The sequence below is a fragment of the Ischnura elegans genome, chromosome 9, assembly GCF_921293095.1.
Source record: "Ischnura elegans chromosome 9, ioIscEleg1.1, whole genome shotgun sequence".
In the NCBI taxonomy this organism is placed as follows: Eukaryota; Metazoa; Arthropoda; class Insecta; order Odonata; family Coenagrionidae; genus Ischnura; species Ischnura elegans.
In genome coordinates this window covers 88141829-88167566 of record NC_060254.1, presented here as the reverse complement: position 1 = coordinate 88167566, position 25738 = coordinate 88141829, and positions in this window count along the sequence as shown.

Below are 25738 nucleotides of genomic sequence, written 5' to 3'. Positions count from 1 at the left end.
AAGCATCATTAATACCTTACCAAACGCAGGAAACTTTCCGACCATGGCCAGTTTTAATAGGTGATTATTAAGACATGTTTCCCTGAGCCCTGTGCCTCATGCATGCATTGGTACCTCAGACGATGTAAAACTCCTATCTACTCGTATAGAAACTGGGTCCCTGTGACGTCACGCGGAGTGGTATGGCATGGGCGCCAATCTGGCCTTTTTTAAATGCGGTTAAAGTTGACCATTGCCATTCGTCTGAACTGAAATTTCTAAAACCAAATAATTTGTACATTATGAATACACTAACGGTGGCTAACGAATCGCAATCAATGCCTTTCGTTTTCTTTGATGAATGAAACTACCCAATTATGGTTGCAAGTCAATATTTTTGGAAAGATAATATGATTCATGAAATTCTTGACTTTTCAACGCTGTTCTTCTCGATCACAAGTATTACATAAGAAATAATGAGAATATTTGGATTGCTTTTACACTGTTTCTCAGCGGATATTTCTGAACACCGATTAAAATGCACCAAAAGCGGAAAAAAATCTACCTTTAAAGAGATGACCTTGAACCTCCTCTATGTTCTCCCGCTGACTACACTAGAACGTTTTATGGCTTCTGCCCAAGCGACCAAGTTTGTCAATATTCGAGATTCTGTTGGTGGTCTGTTTTGCTCAGTATGATGCGTCGTTTGTCACTTTTTCAAAGTTATTACTCTATTTTAAATTTTATCGTTATTATTTTAAATATCTAAATTGAGGAAAGATAATCATATTTTCAATAAAATCTACTCACTAGTATTTTATTTGTTTGCTTAATCCATATCCTATGGTAATTAGGAAGTTGGTTTTTCAATGTTGGCCTGAACTCACTTAACAATGTTCAATACACAGCCACTTCGAAATCTCTCATACATGGTCAATAATATTCTAACAATATTTACTATGATATGCAAAGAGATATATCAGAAAGATCAATTTATTTTATTTAATCGAATTCTGGCATAAGAAATTAACACAGACAATTTTGAGAGATATCTCACTTTAAAACTTTCGTCACTTATGACCATCCAAAATATTCAGGTTAAAGTGAATATCATCATTTTCCTAGTCACTTGGATCAGTGAATAATTTCAGAAGGAAGGCTGGTCTGAGAATGCTCGGGTGAATGAATCAATTAAGTCATCATTTTGGAATCGAGAGATAGAGGTAATCGATTCACGCTTGACTCAGTGGAATTGACTCACATTCATAATGAAAATAACTTTTTTAAATCCACTCTCTAGAGTAAGAAAAGGGTAGACTGAACAAATAGTTTTCACTGAGAAAAATGAAAAAAAATTCTCACATAAACGTGAAAAAATGACAGTTATCAGTCACTATATACCTAGTGAAAGTTCTTGTTTATTTTCTCTCTAATTAGGCCAGAGGTAAATCAGCCACCATGGGTACTTATGGGACAGAGTAGAGTAGAAATTAACTCCGTGGAATAATAAAAAAGACAAATTATTGGCCTTAATGTGCAAAACTGTAACTCCCACCTAAACGTTACACGCTCATAAATTTCAAGGGTCAGTCGTAAAACTCACAAAATAATAAACACTGTTCGCATTGAGTGACTCGTAAAAAATCCGCAAGGACGAAGGCTGGTATCAGATAAGCGATAGACTTGCGAAAAAAAGCGAATTAGTGGTGAGTCGAGAAGCTTTTGCGAAGCTAGATTAAGATATGCGAGTGGTAAGTCCACTTGTGTGACATAGGAGAAAGATGGGAAGGGTGGATGGGGGGAAATGAGACAGAGCGGAGCTGATGAATCGAGAGGCCGGGGAAGATGAACATGCTGAAATGGTGAGTAGCTCAAGTTAGAGGAATGAGGGAAATGATACGAAAGTGAGGTATATATAATATAATATAAAATTATGTAATATAATATAATATAATATAATATAATATAATATAATATAATATAATATAATATAATATAATATAATATAATATAATATAATATAATATAATATAATATAATATAATATAATATAATATAATATAATATAATATAATATAATATAATATAATATAATATAATATAATATAATATAATATAATATAATATAATATAATATAATATAATATAATATAATATAATATAATATAATATAATATAATATAATATAATATAATATAATATAATATAATATAATATAATATAATATAATATAATATAATATAATATAATATAATATAATATAATATAATATAATATAATATAATATAATATAATATAATATAAAATAACATAATATAATATAATATAATATAATATAATATAATATAATATAATATAATATAATATAATATAATATAATATAATATAATATAATATAATATAATATAATATAATATAATATAATATAATATAATATAATATAATATAATATAATATAATATAATATAATATAATATAATATAATATAATATAATATAATATAATATAATATAATATAATATAATATAATATAATATAATATAATATAATATAATATAATATAATATAATATAATATAATATAATATAATATAATATAATATAATATAATATAATATAATATAATATAATATAATATAATATAATATAATTTAATTTAATTTAATTTACAGTTCTCAGATTTTTACATCCGATGGAACATTTTTATATAAACATTTTATAGCTCAGTAATCAGTTTCACAAATATAATAATCATTTAAAAGAGGTATAAGGCAGGGCCACCCAATCCGCAGGTCTGCACGAAACTTGCGTCATTAAGAAAACCGAGGAGGGTGTGAAGTTTTTCAGGGGAGCTGGTTTAAAATTACGAAAAAAATATTCGCTTTATTTTTTCCCATTCTTATTAACAAATAGCACATTGGAATAAAAACAAAACAACATTTACCGTTTTCCGTTAAGTTATTAGGGTAAACCTTGGCCCAGGTGGGACACGGTATCAAAATTTAATTCTGGGTCAGGAACGGGGAGAGAGGGTCCAGAATCTTCCAAAGACGGACATGAAAGTAAACGAGGATGGAGTCAAATATTTTCAGCATGATCGAAGGAAAATAAATATGGAGATAATGAGATAGCTAATTGTTAGTAATCAGAACAGATTCATATGGGTGGAAAATTAATTTAAATTTACTGGTAGGGTCATTTAAAATGGGGGGAGATGCATTAAATTTTGCTCACAAAAATGCAACACCTATCTGAATATTTAAAAAATACTTTTTCTCAACAAATTCTCATTAAAAGAAGGTATGGTATTTGATCAGGTGTGGGCGTCAGAAAAAACCGTGAGAACAACGAGGGATGCTTAAAAAAGCGACAAAAATTGGCTGAAGCAGAGAGGAGACAAGAAGGTTCCAAACTGTGAAGGTAAATAGATCGACGAAAGTGATAGGAGAGAGATGAGTTGAGGAGAATGGATGGAAAGAAGTGAAATAGGAATAAGGGTTCTTACGAGAGTTCTTTTATTTTGATTAAGTCGTAAGACATCTCGTTAGAACCCTTATTTTGATGACCCCGACGTAATCAAAATAAAAAAAACGAAATAAGAACACCAAACTCAAATATAATGTGCTTCATATAGTCGTTAAAACTCGAATTAATGTTTATTTATTAAAAAAAACACCTTGCGTAGCAAAAATGCAAAAACAATACAAATATAATACAAACGCGATAAAACTATAAAATAAGAAAACCAAAACGGGAAAAAATATGAAAGACAAGCGTGTAATTATGTAGTTAGGACACCTTAGGTAGGAGGAGATGAAGCGAGAGGTAGAAGAAGATGGATGCATAGAAATAGCGGGGAGTGGAAGTGAGTCGAATGATGCGATCCCGTAGAGTCGTGCTAAGTAGGGCAGTGGGGGAGGAGGACTCAACATGGATCTGGCGTTCAAACAGGGATTTTTGGGACTGAAAGGAAAGCGATAGGCATGAGACGGAAGTTTAGGGGAGAGAGTAATTGGGATGAAGGGCGAGGGTCGTGAAGTATTACGGTGGTTGGAGGAAGGCGTTCGGAGAAGGTTTTGTAGGGGAGGTGAAGGGGTTGGGTTGGTTGTGGGATGGGTTGCCACGTGGATGGACTACAATGGAGGAGACAGGGTGGGGTTTGGGTGTATGGCGGGGGATGCTGGAAGAAGAACGTGGTCGCGATGCTGGAACTGTAAATATAGCTCTTATGAGTGTATTTTTGATGCTTCCAGATGTACTGTAACGATAGGGATCATGAGAAGAATTTAAAGGAAATAGATTACACAAGAGATACATTGAAAAATTTCTTTACGCTGAAAATAGGGGCAGTAACAATTAAGTAATTCATGGAAGAATTCGGCTATTAGGCTCCAGCTATTATGAGGGTACTTTTGATGAATAGAGTTGTGCTGCAGTAGAAGGGATCATGAGAAGGATTAGAAGGAAAAAAAAATACAGGAAGACATTAAAAATGTTCTTTCCACTGGAAAGAGGGGTAAAAAAAGTTGCGTAATTAATTGAATTAGCGCAGTAGCCGCAAGGATAATTGAAACCATGTTGCCTCTTGGTTTGTTTAACCTTTAATGCTCCTTAATAATTTCTCTCAACGCAAAACTTGTATGGATAAACTTGTTTTAATAGATTGCGGTCTGTAGAAATTCAGTTGAGTGCAGTAATACAGTAATTTAATGCATTGAAAGAAGGAACGCGATGGTGGAAGCACTCACAGCCCGCAGAAAGTTGAAAGTGCTAATGAATCCTTTTTTCATAAACATGTTGGGCAATGCATCCCATTTGGCCGGAATTCCATTTGTTCCATAGGACAATATGATAGGCATTTTGTTGCCTTACTTTCCCCTCTGTTACATCGTCTTAACCATTCCACATATCTCACATTCCCAATTCTGCGCATCTACGGGACGTGAGCTTTCTCGATGACTGTGGTGGGGTCAGTGTCGCATCTCATAATTGTGGCGCTGATTAAGAAAGTCTCAATAAAACATAAAAAAATAAAAGTCTCAACAACATCGTCTCAATGATCGTCAGGGGGTGGGTAAAATATCAACAGTACTTAGACATCTGACTTCTCGAGTTTTAATGATGTACACTCTTTTTCGATCGGAAAAAACTAACGTTCAACTGAAGAAGCGATCACTCATCAAGTAACTTTAGTTAGGGTTAAGCAGGCATTTTAAAGAAATAGGTCTTACAGCAATACCATTTTTAAACGTAATTTTCTAATTGAAAATTTACTAGGCCACTGACCTCAACAAAAGCTCTTAAGTTCCTAGCGCTAAGGGAACCCCCTTTTCTCTTACGTAAAGGTTGCACGAAGCTAGAGATCCTTCGAAACCATCATCATTACCCCTTTTTATTCCTTTAAAAAAATTATTTCCGGGTGGGGAGGAACCCATCCACTTCCCCGCTTCTCCCGGTTATATCCCTTCATTACTCCCGTCATAAGTCGCGAGCCATTTCTCATTTGTTGCCTGCCTCTACTCACCGCGCTCTTTTTGGCCAACGCCTATCCCCACTTCTCGGTCTTTTCCGCAATGTGACGTCAGTTGCCATTTCACCTCCAACCCAGATGGCTAGGGAAAGGGTTTCTGATTATCAATGGCGGTGTATTTTCTCAATCGCTGGATGATCTATATCAGAGGGAAAAAAATTGTTCCTCGTTTAGGGTGGGTACTTTTTACTTTTGATAAATAAAAAACAAGCTTATATTATATGGGTTTCAAATATTTATTCGTAACTTTGAATTTTATAAATAAATCGCGAGCATATATTTGATAGATTGCAATTTTAAAAATATTTTTCGCTCAAACAAGTTGAATAGAATATCAATTTGGATGATAGTCTGGGTACCATTGTTAACCGAAAATAGTATGTCGTTCAAATTCTTTGGGATATGAGTCATTTTCCTTGAGATATTTTATAATAAACCTCATACATTTTCTTTGCCATATTTTATACAGAATTGTGCTATGACTTTGGCTAATTCTTCCTAACAAAGTGCTCTTATTTAAGGCCATTTAAATGCAAATGTTATAGCAGTAGCTGCCGCTATTATGATTTTAATTGGCCAAATTAATATAAAGGATGGTACACTCAATCCTAAATTTTTAAGAACCAGTAACTTAGCCATGCAAATGACAGTGAAACATAGTTATCGGTGTTTAGCAAGCCTTCAAATTTTATTCCATCTTCCCACAATGAAAGCAGACTAATTTTTAATGATGATAGGATGGAGCTGTATTTTAATATTCTTCATAATAAAATAAATGTCGCGGTTAATTCCTTCCTCACAGGAATACCACATAATCTTCGGTGAAGCGGAAATTACCGATGGTAATTTATAGTTTAGATAAATATGGAAGTAGGGGATACACAATCTCTTATTCTATTGTTCATTTTTTCATTGAATTTTCCTCATGAAAATATGTCTCGATCTTTTTCTTTCCTGCGTAACTTTCTTATGCGTAAGCTGCCTTCTCGTGTAATATTGGGCTTGCGAGCAGCATTGCCAGTAGTCATAAGCAATGGTACTTAACATTAGAACCGCGGACGGGCCTTGTTTGTCCCATCGCCCTTTGCAAATGTTTGCCATTCATGTACTAGTAGTTTGATCCCTTTAAAGTTTACTAGCTTTTACTCATTTTTTATGCTCTTTTGAGTGGTCATATAGAAAATATTCTACAATGTTTGGTTCGCGAGAAAAACGACGATTGGGACTTTTTTGTCCCAAATGGAAAAAAATACAATTTCATTTTTTTTGTACACTTATTTTGTATTTAGCATAACAACAGTTTATTACGAAGGGGATAAATGCAAAGATACCGTTATTCTGCCAGTTAGAAGCGCAGAAGGGAATAATTTGTGCACTGCGCCGGCCGCCTGCTCACGTCCTCTGTCGACTGTCCTTGACGTTACCTGGTTATTCTTGACAAACAACACTTTTGCTGTCAAAATAAGTTTACTGTATTCCTAGTTATACTTAATAAAAACGTTTTAAACATTGCCTAAACACGTGTTTTGTTCACACAATCCACAAAAATTCGTCAATTATACTTAAACATGACAGCATCAACATATTTTGTCAAGGGGACAAAAAAGTCCTATGCCGCGGTTTTGGTGGGGTTGGAAAGTTCAGCGGTTCTAGTTTAAGTACTCTTTCTCCTTCCTACCTTCTCTGACTATTTTGCACAAAACCATATCGATGGCTAAGTTCTAACAACACGTATCTACAAAATGGCAAATTTTCAGGAGAGCAAAGAATCGATTAATATTTATCGATTAATATTTTTTATTGTAGACTGAAATTAAAGACTAAATGTTCATAAAACTGAAAGAGAAGCATTCATTTGCAAAACAAAGAGTATTTTTTTGCTTGTATTTTATTTTTTTAAAATGTTATTACACTTTGTTTAAGATACCTGTCTCATACCAGCCGAATTCCAGATACGTGTTGCTAGAACTTCCATCGCAATGCCATGACATAGTCTTCTCCTTTCCCCCCTAATTTGCAAGATATGGGTTAAGAGGACGGGTCACTACCGCTCCTCCGGTCTTTTTTCATGAATATTATTTGTTTAAAACATTATTTTATGTCTTGTTGAAATTTTCAATGTAGGCTAGAGAGTGGATGCATGCTAACCTCCTCCTATAACATAAGTACAAAAATTTTCTTCAGTATTTTATCCGTGGTAGATTTTCGTGGTAGATATTACAATCCTGATTTGGGCAATCGTTTAAAATGGTCTGCTGTATTACGCTTGAAAATTTCCAAGATGATAGAGTAGGTTTTATAGAAATATATAATGGATTTGTTGGTTTCTAAAAAAGTCAAAGAAGCACAGGTAAAAAGGCAGTAAAGCATCCTCTAAAGCATCCTGTTCATGGTATTAAAAAAATAAATATGTGACGGTAGTGAAGTGAGGCAATGAACAAGAAACGGGACCATTGCGGAAATTATCCCTACCACCCGTTGATGAACGGTCCTCTCATGCCGGTATCATATTAGGTGACATAATGCGTCATCTATCGATAAATCTTGAGACATCGAGGAAGCTTACGACCTCTTAATACCTAGAGATCTAATTTTAAGAGGTAAAATGTGCGAAAATGACTGAGGAAAGGAACGAAGGGGAATTTAAGGGCTTGGAGATCAGAACGGACGATTTAGTCATCGATTACCGAGTTGTATTGTTCAATTTAACTTATCGTGGAGAGTTGAGCGTATAATTATTATTAACTTTTCTCGCTCTCCCTCCGCTTGTTCCATTGAGTAAGGGACCACGCCCCGTCAATTAACTTTCTGCGGCGATTAGTAGGTGTCAATCAAATTCTCAGAAGGCATGTGGAATATTTCATAACGAAAGACCTTAAAATTATTGCAATAGTGTTACCCATCCACAAACACTAACCAAATTTCGTAAGCGATTTATTCATATTTCAAAATTGTCTACTACGCAATGCCATAAGAGAACGCATACCTCCCGTTCGACTGGTCTTTTTTGATGAAAGATTGATCGCTTAAAACTGATGCTGTCATCTGGAACTTTTCAGAGCGTAAAAAGTAGACCGTTTTCAGTATTTAGGTTTTCGCGAAGTAGCGTAAAAGGTGCACATAGGTTTCCAGGTTTTCCTCCGCGTCGATTCATATTCCTGACGGCAGTTTTACCGACGTTGCAGCATCAGTCTTCAGATTTCGGACGCAGGTTTTCGCCCCTCTTGTTAGACCTCAGTTTATGCCTGGTGTGTCCAGATAGGTCGATTAGTGGGAGAGTCACCTGCAGGCTATGGAAAGCGAATAGCAGTCCTCTCTGATGAAATTAGATGTTTTATTATGATGTATTTAAGAAATAAGAAAATATTACACCGTTTCTACTCTACTTACCCTGCAAATTTTATGACGATGGCATAAGCTATGAGAGAGCTAGCCGTTACCAAAAGAGACCCATTTAAGAGAACGCATCACTTTTGTTCAATCAGTCTACCTTCGTGATGAGTGACGGAGCTATACTCCCTCTAAAGCTTTCGTGGGGTCTCTAGACAAAGCCCTGACACCACCCAGAATGCGTCACCTGACCTGCCAAAATACGTCTGAGGAGAATTTTTTATAGGATTTTGTGGATCAAAAGGTCGAGAATCCATTCCTTTTAAAACGAGTCCGTTAAAACTCATTTCTGATGCTATTAAAGTTGCACCTCCAGAGAAGCGCAGAAGCAAGTCAGCACGCCATCGGCAAATTAAAAAGGAACTCGGAAATTAAGAATCCAAAGCCTCAGAGAGTAGTATTCGGTGAATAATCACCAAGTTTCCCTTCCGCACCAAAGGGAAATTTAACGGAGAATGCTTGATTGGAGCATATTTATCGATGGAAACATGGCAGGAAATGGATGAGCACTATGGCATTAGGTTATTCCATTTCAATTCAACGAACAGTTGATCCTTTGGGTCTCAGATTTCGATTTAAGTTTTCGTATGAGTGTATTTCTACCTTTAATGTAACATCATAATGTTATTGCGAAATAAAGCCTTTCGTGTAGTCTAAGCGCCATTTGTTAATTCTAAATTTTCCACAGAAAATGAGTCTTCTTAGAACCACGATACTGCCTTTATCTAAGCTCGTAATTGTCGTAGAACAATCATTTTTCACTAAATCATTGTTTACTACGCAAAAGACCGTAAATACTTTTCTCAAATTGCCATGGTCATTATTAGCCAAAACGTAGTTTTTATAATTTACATAAACTTAGTAACCCGACCATTTCAAAAATAAATTTAAGGACATCTGTTAAATGCTTTTAAGATATATTTAAGGTATATGCTTTCCTCCTACACGTTGCGCCGGCTGTCTCATTAAACATTTTTACTAAATTTTAAATTTTGATAGAGAGTGAAAGACCCCGAGATTTTTTTATCTTCAGGTGAATATATTATTTCAAGATAAAGTAAAAATAGCAATCATTTGGAATCTAAATGATATTTGGGCGGAGAAAGGAGGAGAATTACAAATAGATTATAGTCATGCTAGCAGTGTAATTGAATTGTATGAATAATATGTAGACCCTAAAGATGAAGTAAAATAAAAAAAGAGTGTTTCTATTAGGTATTCAGCCAAAATCTATAATGACAGGCAGTTCTATCGTATCACTCACCTTAACCAATGGTACGAACTGACTCACTTTCGTCCTGTTGAGAATCTGCGGGCATCTTGGCTTAATTATTTTATTTATTTGAGTAATTTTTCACATACAGCCCTGACGCTAATTTATAGTAAAATTTTTTAACAACAACATGAACTAGACACAATACAATAGCAATATAAAAAATAACAAAGAATTAATCAGTAGAGAAAGAAAAACAGGGACAGAGCTTGTGCGGTGAATTTCTTGTATGACATTAAAAAGGATCGATGGAATGAGGGAGCGAATTTAGAAGGGAAGAGAGGCGATATAAAGGTGAGTACTTGGTGCGGTAAACAATTAGCAAATAAAAATAATTTTGTTTATAATTAAGCGCATTATCTTTAAATCCTTTTTCAAGATCAAGATTCTGTTTTTAATGAAAGCAGCAAATTTTAACAACTTCGCTAATGTTCTTAGACTTTTCAACTGGCTTCATAAAATTCCATAGGTAGCGCCCAAAATAATGACTAGCAGAATTAAGGCGTGCATAAAAACTGCCAAGCACGTGTTCTAAATTGCAAGAATTAAGGGGAAAAAAACTTGGGAAGCAAGACAGTATCTATTAAGTTTACCACGGAAAGAAACGCTCAGAATAGGGAGGTGGGACTACAGACTACAACTTACTTTACGAGGCGTTAATTTGACCAGACTTATTTTGGTTTAACCCAAACATGGAGGGAGCTAAATGGCTAAAGGAGTTACGCCAAAAAATAGAAGAGAGAAATAGTCCAAGACAAACTTCATTCCGCGGCAAAACCGTGCCGAAGATATATGCCGGCTAGGAGGAAGAAAGCAGCAGTCGGCTACAGTTAAAGCTGTGGGATTAACCTGAAAGGAGAAATTGCAGCTCTTACTTGATTCAAACAAGTAAAATGACAATATATATCTGGTTGAAGTTAATTAAAATGAGAATGGCTACTTTCCATCCATGTACATTTCATTAATTTGCTACATGAATTGAATAATTCGAAAGGATAAGTTTTCTTGCGTAGGAAAAAAAGAATATGTAACTTAATATTTTAATAATTTTATCAATGTAATAAATTAAAGTTTTAGCGATTAATAAAATGTATATGAGTTTTAAGTTAAATACATTTTATTTATGCTAAGCAGCTATACGGTCCTGAAGCTAAAGGGATTATGTGTTATCAGAATGAGACGAGTCAAAATTATTATTTCTTTTTGGTGCATTTATAAATGTACATTTACGCATCGCTTTCCAATGATTAACCCTACAAATGTAATTTTTGAACTTAAATGAAAACGTCCTTTTCCCCATTGCTCTTCAAATAAAATAGCTAACTGCCAGTATATTTTATTTCATCATTTTCAGAATTTTTTAAGCTGATTTGCAATTCTCTAAGTCAGGATACCACAAAACCTTAATTTAGCACCTAATATTCTCGATAAATATTAAAAATGCATGTAATTTCAAAAGCACATAGAAGCACATAGAAGAAGCACATAGAAGAAGAAGAAGAAAATCAAAATTTATTGAACATGTATATATTACCCTAAATAAGTTTTTTGGCATGATTTCCAATCTGTCCGTAAAATTATGCAATCGGTTGTTGATACTTTGACATGATTGTGTAATATAGAATATAATTACCCTCTGTGAAGTCAAGGAATGCGTCATGTAAGAAGAGGTATTCCTTGGATATATAACAATAAACGGGAGATCACAAATGGTTACTTATATACCCTACTTCCTCCGTTGCTTGAATTTCATTCCATTTAGAACTCCATTGTCAATTCCTCAATCATCCGTACACCACAACTCACGTTCGGACCATGACAGTAGATCTTTTCAAGTGGCTTCTAACTCTCAAAGTAATACGGAGCTGAAAGGGTAAACTCAACGAAGTAAACATGAGCAGCAAATAGATCTTGAGATTTGAGTACCAAAGCCGAATAAACGGCGAGGTGAACACCGGAGGAATGGAAAACACAGAGAAATTAAGAATTAAAGACAAAGTAACAATGAGAAAGAATTAGCAAAGAATTACAGGAAAAACTAGAGTGAGTTGAAGACGAAATGGAAACTTTGATTTTCTCCGTTTAAAATGTAACGTGCAACAAATATCAAATAGCTTTGTGAACCGAATCCACCATGGGATAGATACCTCCATGTTAGCTGCAGCATAAGAGATTGAAAAAATACTTTGATGCAAATACATTAATTGGTATTCATGTCTTTGGGTGATAAATAAATGCTGAGATAAAGCGTAGAGAATAACAGCCGTAAGAGCTTCTTACCTTGAACATCGCGCAAAATACAAATAATTATTTTGAAAAGCCTGGGTCGTGAGACGTTTTGCTGGAAAATAACATATCGATGGCTAAATTCTAACTAAACGTGTCTCAAAATTTGGCCGGTCTGCTATTAATATTGCTAATTATGTTAATAAAAAATAAGATTCAAGCAAAAAACAACTCTTCGTTTGCAAACTTATGCTTCTTTTTCAGATTTATGTATTTCTGGCTTTAAACTTCAGATAAAATTGTAAACCTACAATTAAAAAAATAAAAAGTTTTTTTTTGGTCTCGTGAAAAGTTGCTATTTTTGAGATACGTGTTGATAGAACTTAGCCATCGATATGTTCCTTTGATATACCAACAGGTTCTTCCAGGCCATTAGGCTTGAGCAAAAAATATGTTATACGCAGTTTCATGCAAGCTTTCATTGCATGCTTATATGAAAGAGCAGTAACTGATTATGAATAACTTATTTAATATATGCCATGCTGTATTTTATCCGTTGAAAATTTCTCATGTTTATGAATATTGCATCTACTCTAATGCCAAATGTACGATCGATGCATTATGATCAATCTTTGATTATTTTTATAAAGCTTAAGAAATAATAGCAAAACAAGCATTTCACCTCGTGTGACATTCGACTCGAAATTTCATTGGATCCCAGCAGCACACGCCTTTACAGCCCACAACTTCGCTAATTCTCGCTTTCCGTGGCGTGACATAGGGGCTCGTTTGGTGAATGACGTTTCTAATGGGCGCTCTTGTTTCGCTGACATGTGCCCTCACCCCATGTGGCTTCGAGAGTTGATTGTCGTCCCATAGCTCCTCTATGGAGAGCCCTGATTCATCCACTAACGTCGAATTTCGCTCCGAATGGTCCCAGGGCACGGGGCTTAATCGCAGCCGCATCTGCCTCCGGTTGTAAACATAAACCTTGGTGATTTGCCAAATAATTCATGAAGAGGGGGGTTTATGGAGGATATGGCGTTCTGTTTTGGTCAGAGAGGCCAAAATAGAGCTCCATAATATGGAGTCCATATCCTTCTGCATTCGATTCCAATCCATTCTATTGCTTCCTCTCCACCCTGCAACTCAAAAATGAAATGACAATCCAACTTCTAGGCAATGAAACTTGCTGCGTAATCCAGGAAAGTTAAGGCATGTTGGAAAATGAAATGAGACTTCGTTGATTCCCACTGATTTATTTCGTCCGTCCGACATGTTTCGAACCATAGAGGTCATTATCAAGTACACCTGTACATGTACTGCACGTACAACCTGCACGTGTACTTGATAATGACCTCTATGGTTCGAAACATGTCGTACGGACGAAATAAATCAGTGGGAATCAACGAAGTCTCCTTTTCATTTTCGAGCATTAAATTCTACATAGTTGAGCCTAATACAATCGAACGAATTATGGAATATTATTACGAGAAAAATGTTCCTTATCAATCAATTCCCTTTAAGTTTATAAATAAAATCTAAGCGAAAGTTGCCTCCCACCTTTCATGAGTTGGTGACGTCATAAGATCATTATTTACGTATCAAGATCATTTACCCGTTAAGGAGGAGCCACACATTGAGGATAAGTGTGTGAATGATTGTGAACGACATCTAAACACGCGAGGTCCATTTGCGGCGCCCATGAGTTGCTTGTAAGCGTCATATGTTCGTTGCGTCATCAATTTATCTGTGTAAGGATATAGGCGATCGACGGTCGTAAATGATCTAAAAATGGAAAAATATGGGTCTCTTTCTTTCTCCAGCACTGCCAAATTGATTTTTTTTAATGAGCCCATGCATTTTCTACATCAAGATCAAGGAGAGTGGTTTAAGGAGCATATTGCCATCGCCCGAACGGTGGCTTGCTAAACCAACGCAAGTATGCAACGAAAAGGTTTACACGATGGGAGGTGGAGCAAGGAACACCCCAACTGTTATTCAATGATTGTTTTCATTTGACACTTGCGTCTTATCACGTGACTGCACAAATTGTCCCGTCTTGTAACAAAGTTTTTAAAGACTTCTCTTCCCTCCTACTTTTCTTAGAACTTCCGCATTGCTCACAAGATCCATCCATTTGATTTTCATCATTGTTCTATGACACCATATTTTGAAAGGTTCCTACCATGATTTTTAGGATGCCGTCATCATCCATGTCTCACAACCATAAAGAAGCATGCTTTAAATGTAAGTCCTAAGAAAAATGCTTCCTGACTTCTCCGCTGATATTTTCAGTTGTAAGGAGATTCCTATTTTGAGGAATGCTCTGTTAAGGCCGTTTTACACGGTACACGGATTTGCGCAATCTGACGTACTTGCGAAGGCGCAATCAAAATTGCGTCGTGTAAAGCGGTGAATTGCTAGAACACATGCGAGAATGCGTGGATGCGAGACGGCTAAATAGCCCCTGTTCTAATTTCGTTCATGCATTCGCGCAATTCCACGCCATTTTAGAAATAAATGCAGATCTAACCTGCGCAATTCCGTGCCCCATGTAAAACGGCCTTTAGATTTGACAAAACTACTATGTCCTTCTCGCTTCATTCATTGCTGGTTGGTCCGATGAGGACCAAATTGAGCTAGCTCTTTAGGAGCGGGAATCTAATGCCTCTTCTACATGCTCCGCTGGGATCAGCCGTCCTAGCGGCTGATCTTGCCGTGCTGAGGCGTCACTACTGCTCGGACAAGGGGGTCGGATTATCCAGCCTGGAACCCCGTTTACGTTATAAGTTTACGTTATACGCTGCGTTTTTGTCATCACCTATCTCTCGGCTAGCGCGTGTATTAGTTGCGTTCGGTTTTCTTCTTAGAGCGGTTCTTCCTATGAATATAATTTAGAGGTTCCATGATCAATTTCCGTCCGTGGTAATAATGTTTTATAATTTTCTTCTACTTTTTCTTTTGAAAAAAACTTACTATTTACATTTCATTTTATGATTTTCTCTGCAAATTTTAATTATTTGCGAGGAAATATTTTTGTATACGTCTGTTGTTGTCCCATTTTTCCACTCGGACGCTTCCTTTGAATTATTTCATTTTCGTGTCGCAACACGACGCATGTATGCATGAGCACAAAATAGCATTCCTTGAACAGAAAAAAATGAAGGTTTCAGTGAAAATCATGAAAAAAATGAAAAGTAGGCTTCTGTAAAAGAAAAAAGTAGAAAGAGATTAGGAAAAAAAGTACCACAGACGAGACTCCACCTTAGAATCCCATTACAGGAGTTGAATACCGTATCTACTGGACCACGGCAGTATACATTTAAATGGAGATCTGAGGGGAATTTAAAGCTAAACGTAACGACACCTACCGCCCTTGCGCCTAAAGACGGAGAGCAAATTACTGCGCGGAGACCGGTTTCATAGTAATGTGCCGACTGCTCCCTATAGTAATATAAACTCTATGCATTTGGCTCTCCAGCAATCTAAAGATTTCCAACGAGGAACTTTGAGGGTGATGAAAGCTAGCCGATCTTAAACATCTAATTTTCGCTGAAGATAATTGGGATTAGAATGGATTCTGCATCCCAGTCCTTTGAAAATAATAATGCTTTAGTGATTCACATCATTTTTTCCTGCTTGGGTTGTTTCCTTTGCTGTACAATACTGATATATTTATTTAGAACACGCTGACAGTGTTTGGGACCCTGACGACAAGGGGCCCCTGACTGACGCATTTAACTACTTGCGCTATGCCCTGGTGGCGGCGAAGGACTTCAGTAACGAGTAACTGGACACACGAGGACTTAATGATGATAACGTGGAGGCAGATTAAGAGGGATGAATTTCACTCAGCATATTATATGGCATTTGTAAACCTAAATATTTTACGGAAGTCTGATCATGATTCTCTCAAATGGGCAATGAATCGAAGCGCTGGGAATTTAATAAATCTGGTGTATTATTAGACGTATGAGAACGCAGTACATTATTTCATTGTTCTTTAACCTTAAAAATATATATTTCATGCTCTCAACAACGATTCCCGAGAGTTACTCAATTGGTCAAGGAAAACACTCATTTTCCTTGCCATCACCTTTCACTTTGGTCACGGCATATTTTGTCCATATATGTTCTTGAGTCATTTCCGTGTACGCATTCCTATAATTTGTTAACATTCTCAACCTCAATACCTCTACATTACTGAGCTATAAAATAATAGAAAAGAAAACCGAAATTTGAGACAACAGGAGATGTAGTGTGGAAACGATGCATGGCTGTACTAAAAAAATATATAGGAAACTTCCACGCATTAAAATTTTTTAAGGAGGGTAAATTGTCTATATTGATTCCCAGTGCAAGATACACATTGTTTTCAAATGAATACTGCAATTCAATTCGCAATTGGAGCCAGATCTTCTCTTCTCATCTCAGTATCTCAGATCTCAGATCATCTTAAAAGAGATGTTCTCTTTTTTAGTGACAAATACTTCCCACAGTGCCTTAAAAAAGACGATGAATAATGCATTGCTTTTATTAAAAGGCATTCGTTTTTTATGCGCCCTCAACCGACTGTAGCTTTTTTGCTGGACAAAACTTCTTTCCGCCAGTAAAAGGAAGAGCATTGCGGCCATGGGTATGCATATTCTCCCAAAGGGTGGAGGGGAATGAGACATTATCGTGTCGTAGCATTTCATGTAATGTGGAAATGCACGTTGTTGAGGGAGCACAGACGGGTGAAAGGCATGCCATCCCTGAAGATAACGTCACCCCGGCAACGAGGAACATGGCCTCGCTATTCTACGTATGTCGTTCTGCGAAGGAATGTGAAAGGGGATTGAAGAAGATAATGCCTTGTTTTTGGCCAGCGAAGAGTAATAGGATGAATGCGGACAGCCGCGAGGAGATGGACGGATGATGGGGTCATGGGGAATTATCTTGGGTTTTGAAAGCGAGGGAAGGATTTTTGCCTTCCAAGCACAAAGAATATGAAGTGGAATTGGTTGAGCCTGAATAGCTTGGGAGCAACTTGGGGCTCAGCATTATTTTTGACCAAGAAAAATCACTTTTTGCGGTATGATGAAATATAATGGGAAAAAGAATACACACTTTGTAGGCATTGCATACCCACATATTTTTAGCTTCATAAATATTCAGTAATGTAGTAAAAAAATTATTTATGAATGCAGAAGGATTTCTTATCACTTTGAAATGCTTTGTAGGTACTTGATGATTTGATATTTTGATGATTTGAGGCGTAACTTTGTGAAAGCGATTCATTATGAAAAATGAATATGAAGATTCGTACTTTCACATGAAATATTTATTTATACCACCATGGTTTCAACGTAAGATGTCTTCATCGTCACCTGATGTAATTTTATATCTCCTCTGTTCGTTCCTTGGACATCAAAAATTACATTTTATTCTAAGAATACTCGGTGACTATTTACCCACGTCCCATGTTCGAAAACCATTTGTGTTTCTCTGAAAAGAACACCAATCCATGACACCGCAATTTAAGCAATAAAAATTTTCCTCCGCCTGTTTTAATAAAATTCAAGAGCTGTTACTTCCCTCTTTTTAAAAATATTTCAAAATATTTCCAAAAGGGGTAATTTAAAGCTCTTAAACGCCATCCTTCACCTGCCAGCCAATTAAAATTACCAATAACTAGTATATTTATAAAGCCTACGCAGGGGCACGTAGTGCGGTTACTGGAGGAAAAAATTTTGACACTTGACGCATTGATACCACCTAATTTTGATGTACTTTTGCGCACTGCTCTGCAAGTACTTTATCTTGAGTCACTCGGTTGTAACCGTGTTTTATACAAATTAACCGCAATTCAGGTTAAGAACCACGTGAAGATATTTGAATAGGATCATCTCAGTTTCACGGTAACGTAACTTATCAACAGTTTGACGAGGAACTGCTTTCTTCACCGTGTAAAGCCATGTTATACGGATACAAGGAGAAGTGAAGCGTTAAACAGATGATTCGCTTCGAGGTAAATTTGGATTCCTTCAGTGGCCATGGGTGGGTCTATACTTTGACTTGGAAGGTAGCATTTTAGGGACGATGCGAAGGGCTAACGTTATCTCCCGTGAGGAACTCTGCCTTGCTTCGGCTCTTGCATGCAAATAACGGCTTTGGTTTTCGTCACACGCTGCGTTCTCTGCCTTGGAGTGTTAAGGGGAACACGAAGTTTTTCCATGCCACCAAATCCCTCAAGGCTCCTTCCCTCTCAATTTTTATTTCCATGAATCAACGTTACACAACCCGGCCCCTTTGATTTAGATAAGCAGGGGCAAAAACGAGCCGCGGTGAGCCGCGAAGATAAGAAGAACTCCATAGAGAGATGGAATTCTTCAGGTCATTAAACCTCGAGCCTGCCCTCCACAGTGATACAAGCAAGATAAAAACTATACCTCAGTCTCTATTAACTGTGTATTGGATGTCATTAACTCAGAAAATCAATGAAAAGCGTTGATTTTTGTTGGTTGAAGAGGGGAGAGGTACCGTGTGCAGCAAACGTGATACCTTATCACATTAATAGCCATTGTATTATTTCCTCTAGATCGGCAATCGACCTTGGACCTTTGCCTATCCATTGCATTTGTATATTTTTATTCGTACCGGAAATTAGCCGGATTGTGATGTATACAGAGCCAGGGATAGAAAAATCTTATCATCCTGGAGCCGAAAATAAAAAAAGTGTCAACTTAACGACGAATTGGCAATGCCAATGATCCAAGCCCCCGCTGTAAAGATAAAAAAAACACTCAGCGCAAAGGGCGAGAGCTTTCTCCCCTGCCTGTCGGAAAGGTTTTCCAAACCTACCTATAGACGTTTTGACGTGCCGTTTTAATAGTAGGGTACCACCAGCCGAAACGGTTCCACCTTCTTCCGTCGAGAAATCGAGCAAATACCAATAGGGTAGTTTCCTATTATTTTTTTATTGCTTACATCGAAAGATTATTACTCCTGGAGTACGTATTTCACGCTTTTAGATTTTTAAATGACGATATTTATTTTTCGCGATTAAATGAAAAATTAAAAATTTCAAGCGCGCGAAAACGCGACGGCTAAGCATGAATGCTGGGGAAAACCCCGGGTGACGTCGTTCTGGTTCCCGCTGCCGCCGCGCGAGGTGACCTTGGGGCGAGGCTTTGAGCGCTGATACGACGCAGGATGCTAGCAGATAGCAGAGTAGCCTGCTAGGTGGTAGCGCTTGGCTAAAATAAGGATTATTAATACCTTATCAAACGAAGGAAACTTTCCGACCTCAGGCAGTTTTAAGAGTAGATTATTAAGACATGTTTTCCTGAGCTCTGTGCATCATGCATGCATTGGTAACCTCAGACGATGTAAAACTCCTATCTACTCGTATAGAAACTAGGTCCCTGTGATGTCACGTGGAGTGGCATCGCATGGGTGCCAATCTTGACCATTGCCATTCATCTAAAATGGGATTACTAAATCCAAATAATTTGTACATTATGAATACACTAATTAATACCCTATTAATACTACGAAAAATGCTTAATAGCCTTTTCAAAACTAGCAATGTTTATTATTTCAAGTATCAGAATGGAAAAGACAGCTCCGAAGCCTTTCTGTATAAATGTTTGGCCAATTTAACCAATCCTTAAATTAAATTCACGTTATTTTCAGATTTGTGCACGAAACGAGAGATAGTATTGTACCACTTAGCGAAAATGAAAATACTTTTAAAATTTTTTTCAACTTATGAGGTATTCTTCTGTTGATTAGTATTCCTATGAATTTTTTGAGTGACCATTATCAGTGCGGAGTGTTATTATAAAACGGCCAGGTTCGTTTCTATCAATATTTTCTGTTTGAGGAAGGCTGTCGCAATGTTTGCAAACTTTCCTTTCTCTTTTGGGGAGGTGATAATCGATATTCCATTGCTACTAACCGTTTAGAAAAACGAAACAATTCAGCAATGGGCTCTTTAACCTCTGGCTGTACCCATTTAGGGAGGCATAAGGCGAAAGAACTGGCTTCCCTAAGAGCTTTTTTATTACTTATCCCTTCCCCATTTATTGCCTAACTTTTCCGTGGAGTTCCATTTAAACCGACACTGGAGAGTTTTTTTTTCTTAATGTTTGCTCCGACGGTCCTTTAGTATCATCTTTCGTGTACGCTACAGTGTTCATCTCGTTCCAATTTTTCCCACCACATGCTTTTCCTCCGTTGAATCGCGCCACGTTGGCGCCGAATCGGATCAACAGGATGCCGGCGATTATACTTTCGTGCCGTCACCGCGAATTGCGGGGTAAAACGTCTGTTGTCAAAGTAATACGAATCCTCTGACCTTTTAAATCTGATTTAGTATTTTTTTGCACCTAATCTCCTTCGACTCTTAGAATTCCGAGTCAGTATCAATTTGTTCTCTTCCGACTAGGGCTCTCTCTCTTCAGTCAATCCTTAGCGAATCCGCAGATTAATCTTTGATTATTTTATTACATACATCTTTTAATTAAATTATGGTGTTTGGTAAAATTCTTTCTCCTTTCTGTCATTATTAACTTTATCGCGAAAAAATTTCAATATACACATTGATCAGGTGGTAGGGAAATCATTTAAAACTCTGTATTGGGTCATGCGGAATATAAAAGAGAGCAAGAAAAGAAACGAAAGAAATGTCCTACATGACCATGGTTTGACCTGTTCTTGAATATGCAATTTTGGTGTGCGATCTCTACTGCAAAAATGAATCATTAATGCTTGAAAAAGTTCAGCGAAAGGCAGCCAAGTATACTCTAGGGAAACATAGAAGGGGGGAAAGTGCATCAGCTATGCTTAGGATGGAAACCTCTATAAGTGAGAAGAACCATAAATAGGCTATGCGGGGTGTACAAAGCCTTTACAAATGAGCGGGGTTGGAAATAAATTGGTCTGAAGCTGAACTTACCCTGCTACATAGGAAGGAAAGATCATGAATTCAAAATTATGCTAAAAAAACATAAAACAGTCATTTTGAAAAAATCCTTCCTACATAGAGGAATAAAGGAGTGGAATGACCTACCTGAAGTTATTTTTAAGATCTTCCCTGCAAATGCGAAAATTATTAGGACTGAGTGTTCATCACTTATTGGTTAATTACATACTTAGTGGTTTAATAGAGAGAGTGTGAAATTGGGTTAGTTGGGTCAATGCTCATTTTTTAGTTGTATTATACTAGAATTAATGTATTTAATGGATTGTTTGAAATTGGTTTATTGGGAAAATGTTAAATTCTTAGTAGTACGAGATTAGAATTAGTGTATTACTTTTTACTGTGGATGTCTATTCTGTTTCTAAACTTTGTACTAGATAGAAACTTTGTATGTACACATTTGTTATCCATGTACATCTGATGCTACCACTAGGCAATAGTCTACTTAGAGCAATGTGTACTAATAATAATAATACACCCCCATGAAGGAACGCGAGGTATTCATACTCCCGGTCCACATTGTTGATTCTAATCAACATAAAAAAATATGTAAATGTTCAGCTCTATTCAGGAAAGATTTAAACTACGTGTTCTTTTTTTAGTGACGAAGTGTGTTGAACTACGTGTGTGTTTTTTAGTGACGAAGTAATTAGCCACCACAATAATTATGATTAAGTAGATAATTTTCACATTTTAAAAATGTAATGTATTCAAATTTTACTTCTCCCAGAAGCAGCTCTATAGGTTAGTGTGCGTCAAAGCAGGGGAAGGTGCTCCAATTTTTGTTGAAACCTAAAACTTATATTATGCACAGCTTACAGAGATGATCCTATATTTTCGGCATTTTATTGCTTCCATGATACTAAGGTTTTTTACCGATTCTCCCCCTAGTTTATTAATGCATAATCCATTCTCTGGGGGCTATGATTAAGATTTTAACAGCTATTTATTTTTTATGTTTGTAATCACTTGCTCCATTAGTGTTGGTTTCTCTGCTTCGTGACAGTGATACAGTATGCATATATATAGGTGGAACCACTTTAGCAACCACTCGGAATGAAAGAAAGGAAGATAAAGGAAACGCTACTTTAATTACAAACAAGTGGATGTCGGTATAGTTACTATATTAGGTTTAAAAACTATATCAACCATCTTAACTTGATATTTCATTCATATTACGCCAGATTACTCTTGAGACTAACATTACATCACAATATACTCACCATTGAATTAAATTTTCATCCGTCAAAACTACTGCGTAGTAAGCTATTATATAGAAAACACGCAAGCACCAGAAATACAAGTGATATATATTGAACAAATGGTCGTCGCCACAGCCTTCTGATTGGCTTGATATGAAGGAAATAACCGTTGATGAGGGATCCGATGATTATCACAGTCGGAAATTATTTATTCTCAAAGACTCGTTTGATGAGCACTCGTCTTCAGCTCGGAATCCAATTTTTTGCCTCCAATTTAATTTTAAATTAACAGCTTCCCTTTTCATGAGTGCCTATGCGGGATGTGTACGATTAAGGCAGCAATAAGGATAAAACCGAATTGCCAAATTTCACCCCTAGTAGTAGATTACCTGCTTTGTTTGAAGCTGGAAAGGTGCCGAATTTGAAATTCGCTTTTGCGAATAGAGGCTAAAATTTATTCCTTTCTACGTGCTAATTTTAGGCTCTAGTTTTTCATTTATGGTTCACTTTAATCATTTCCTCATTATTTATTGAAAAATCTTTCTCTGCTGGAAATCGAGTGGGATCTGGACGGCTCCTACCCTGGTTTTATTGTTTATGTATACCTTACAATTTTAGGTAAATACTGTAATTATTTAATCATACTTTATGCCTGCGGAATTTTTAGTAATTTACATTAAAATTTGTTTGGAAATTTATATATTAGGTGCATTTATAACTATTCTGCCATCAGTGATTTATGTTGTGTAGCAAAATCAGGATAAAAATCTTGCTCTTGACATCGTTCGCGATTAACCAACGGAGGATGCCGCAGATTTGTTTATTAGCTATTGAATAACATATAAAGAATGGCATAGTGTTACAAGCTATTATGTGAGATAAAATTGATCCAATCGAATGAAAATATTTATAAGAGGCTGATACAATGTTCAATGTGACATTAATGAATCCTTGAGCTGAAATTTTGGGCTTGTCCGGTTTTAGATTACTCATTTTTGAACAGCGTCAGAGATATTTTGTAATTCTGAGCTAAATGTTTAACAATTTATTATTATTTAAGATTTTACACCTTCTCGGGGAAAAACATGTATAATCTCAAATAGCCGTGAGAATAGGTAACGAGTCGGTACCCGAAACGTCGGCGCTCTTACATAATCTTACCCGCGTGGTATCCCGAGAAGAGTTTATAAATGTATTATTAATTACTCGATCGACGATAATATTGTTAGAACGATGATTCCGTCCAGTTTGAATTCCTATCAAGATAGCTTGGGAGAGTTTACTATGAAGGAATTCATTGGAGTGTACATACATACCCAACTCCGCGTCAACGAAATGTATTCAGTCAATCAATACGGAGATTAAAGGCTTCTCTTTTTGAAGAATGCACTCTTCACTTCGGCTCTTTTACTACCTGTTAATACGTATTTGTGTTAAAAGACACTTGTAAAATTTGGCAAACATGTAAATGCCATTCCTAACAAAAATTCTTAGAGAATGTCACCCAAAAGCACAGAGGAGATTTTTGTGCTAGTTATTTTCACCATAACATCTTGAAGATTTTTGAGTCGACCGGAAATATTGGCATTAATATTAAATTGCAATGGGAATGAAGTAATTTGGATAGCGTAGTATTCTGCGCAAAGGAATGGAAAGCTAAATGTCCTAGGTTCAATTCCGGGACCAGGGGTATTCCTTTATCCTTCCAGGGGTATCCCGGAGGTTCAATTCCCGTACCGCTAGTAGTAGGATAGTTGATACAGGATGGCAAGGACTGTTATTTTTGCACACTGGTTGTAAAAATCATAATAAATAGTAATGATAACGCCGAAAAATGAAGGCCTCTTTAGGATGGAATGCTTTTGTGTGCATTTCGCTGTTTTTCTGTGCGTCCGGTAGGTTGGGGTGAAGGATGGCAGTGGATGGGGTTATTAATTTTCCCAAAGAAATGAATGAGAATTGCTTCTATGAAGTAATTTGTACAAAGCATTGTTCAGGCAAATCGAGATTTTAGAAAGAATTACCTAAAGTTCACTATGCATGGGAGACGGTATGAAAACTTGAAAGTATTTCGGTAGACTGTCCCTTGCCGTGTCGCTCAAACTTGAGAACCCTAGGTTATGCGTTCTATCTTCCGGTTGAATGCCTATCTCGGCCCACGGCTCCATCTTTCGACAATTGATGCCAATAGCAGGGGATGTGGTTAGGGAGACTCTTTTTCCTCTAATCTCGTCCCCATATTCCCTCTCTTTCCGTCCCGCCAGTTTTCTCGCCTCATCCGCATATTTTCCGCAGAGAATGGAGTAGATACCTTTATTGCATTTCCTCCGACACCATTACAAGCGTGAAGGATTCCAATATTCTACCCCACGTATCCCATCTTTCACGCATTACAAAATCGTTTGCCCTTGAATATCTCTAGACATTCAAGGTTGTTAGAAGAATCTCAGAGCTGAAAAACGCCTGATAAACTTAATTTTTACATTCAAAACCTGTGTTTTTTAATCATTCATTGGTGTGATAATAATTGTTTTTTTTAGCATGACAATTGATTTTTTCCGTTTTATTTTTTTTCCATTTTGATTGAATTAGTAAAATAATGTAGAATACTTGAATGGAGGATTGAATACTGGCTGCAGGGGATGGGGTGAGGGAATTATTGTGGCCCCATTTTTCTTCTTCTCGTTCTGATTTTCCTTCTCTTTCGGTACAATGGTTTTTTCTCTATCCAACCACATATTCTCTGCAGGGGGTGATACGAGTTGTTATATTGTTACCCTCCCTTCGTCTCTGATCCAACCACTAGCAGTAAGATAGTGGATAAAGGATAGCAAGAACTGGTTATTTTTGCACACTGGTTGCACAAATTATAATAAATAGTAATGATTACGCAGATGAATGAAGGCCTCTTTAGGATGGAATGCTTTTGTGTGCATTTCGCTGGTTTTCTGTGTGTCCGGTAGGTAGAAGTGAAGGATGGCAGTGGATGGGGTTATTCTTCTCGAGCATTCTTATTTTCAAAACATGAAGTTATGTATTGCTGCTAATTTTTGGAATGTCCGAGTTAGAATTGTATCTGTCATCCCTCTCGAATTACGCGGTTCTATTATGTTTATCTCGCTGCAAGACCTTCTCGCTATGATATTCCAATCCGTGGTTTGATGGGCGACT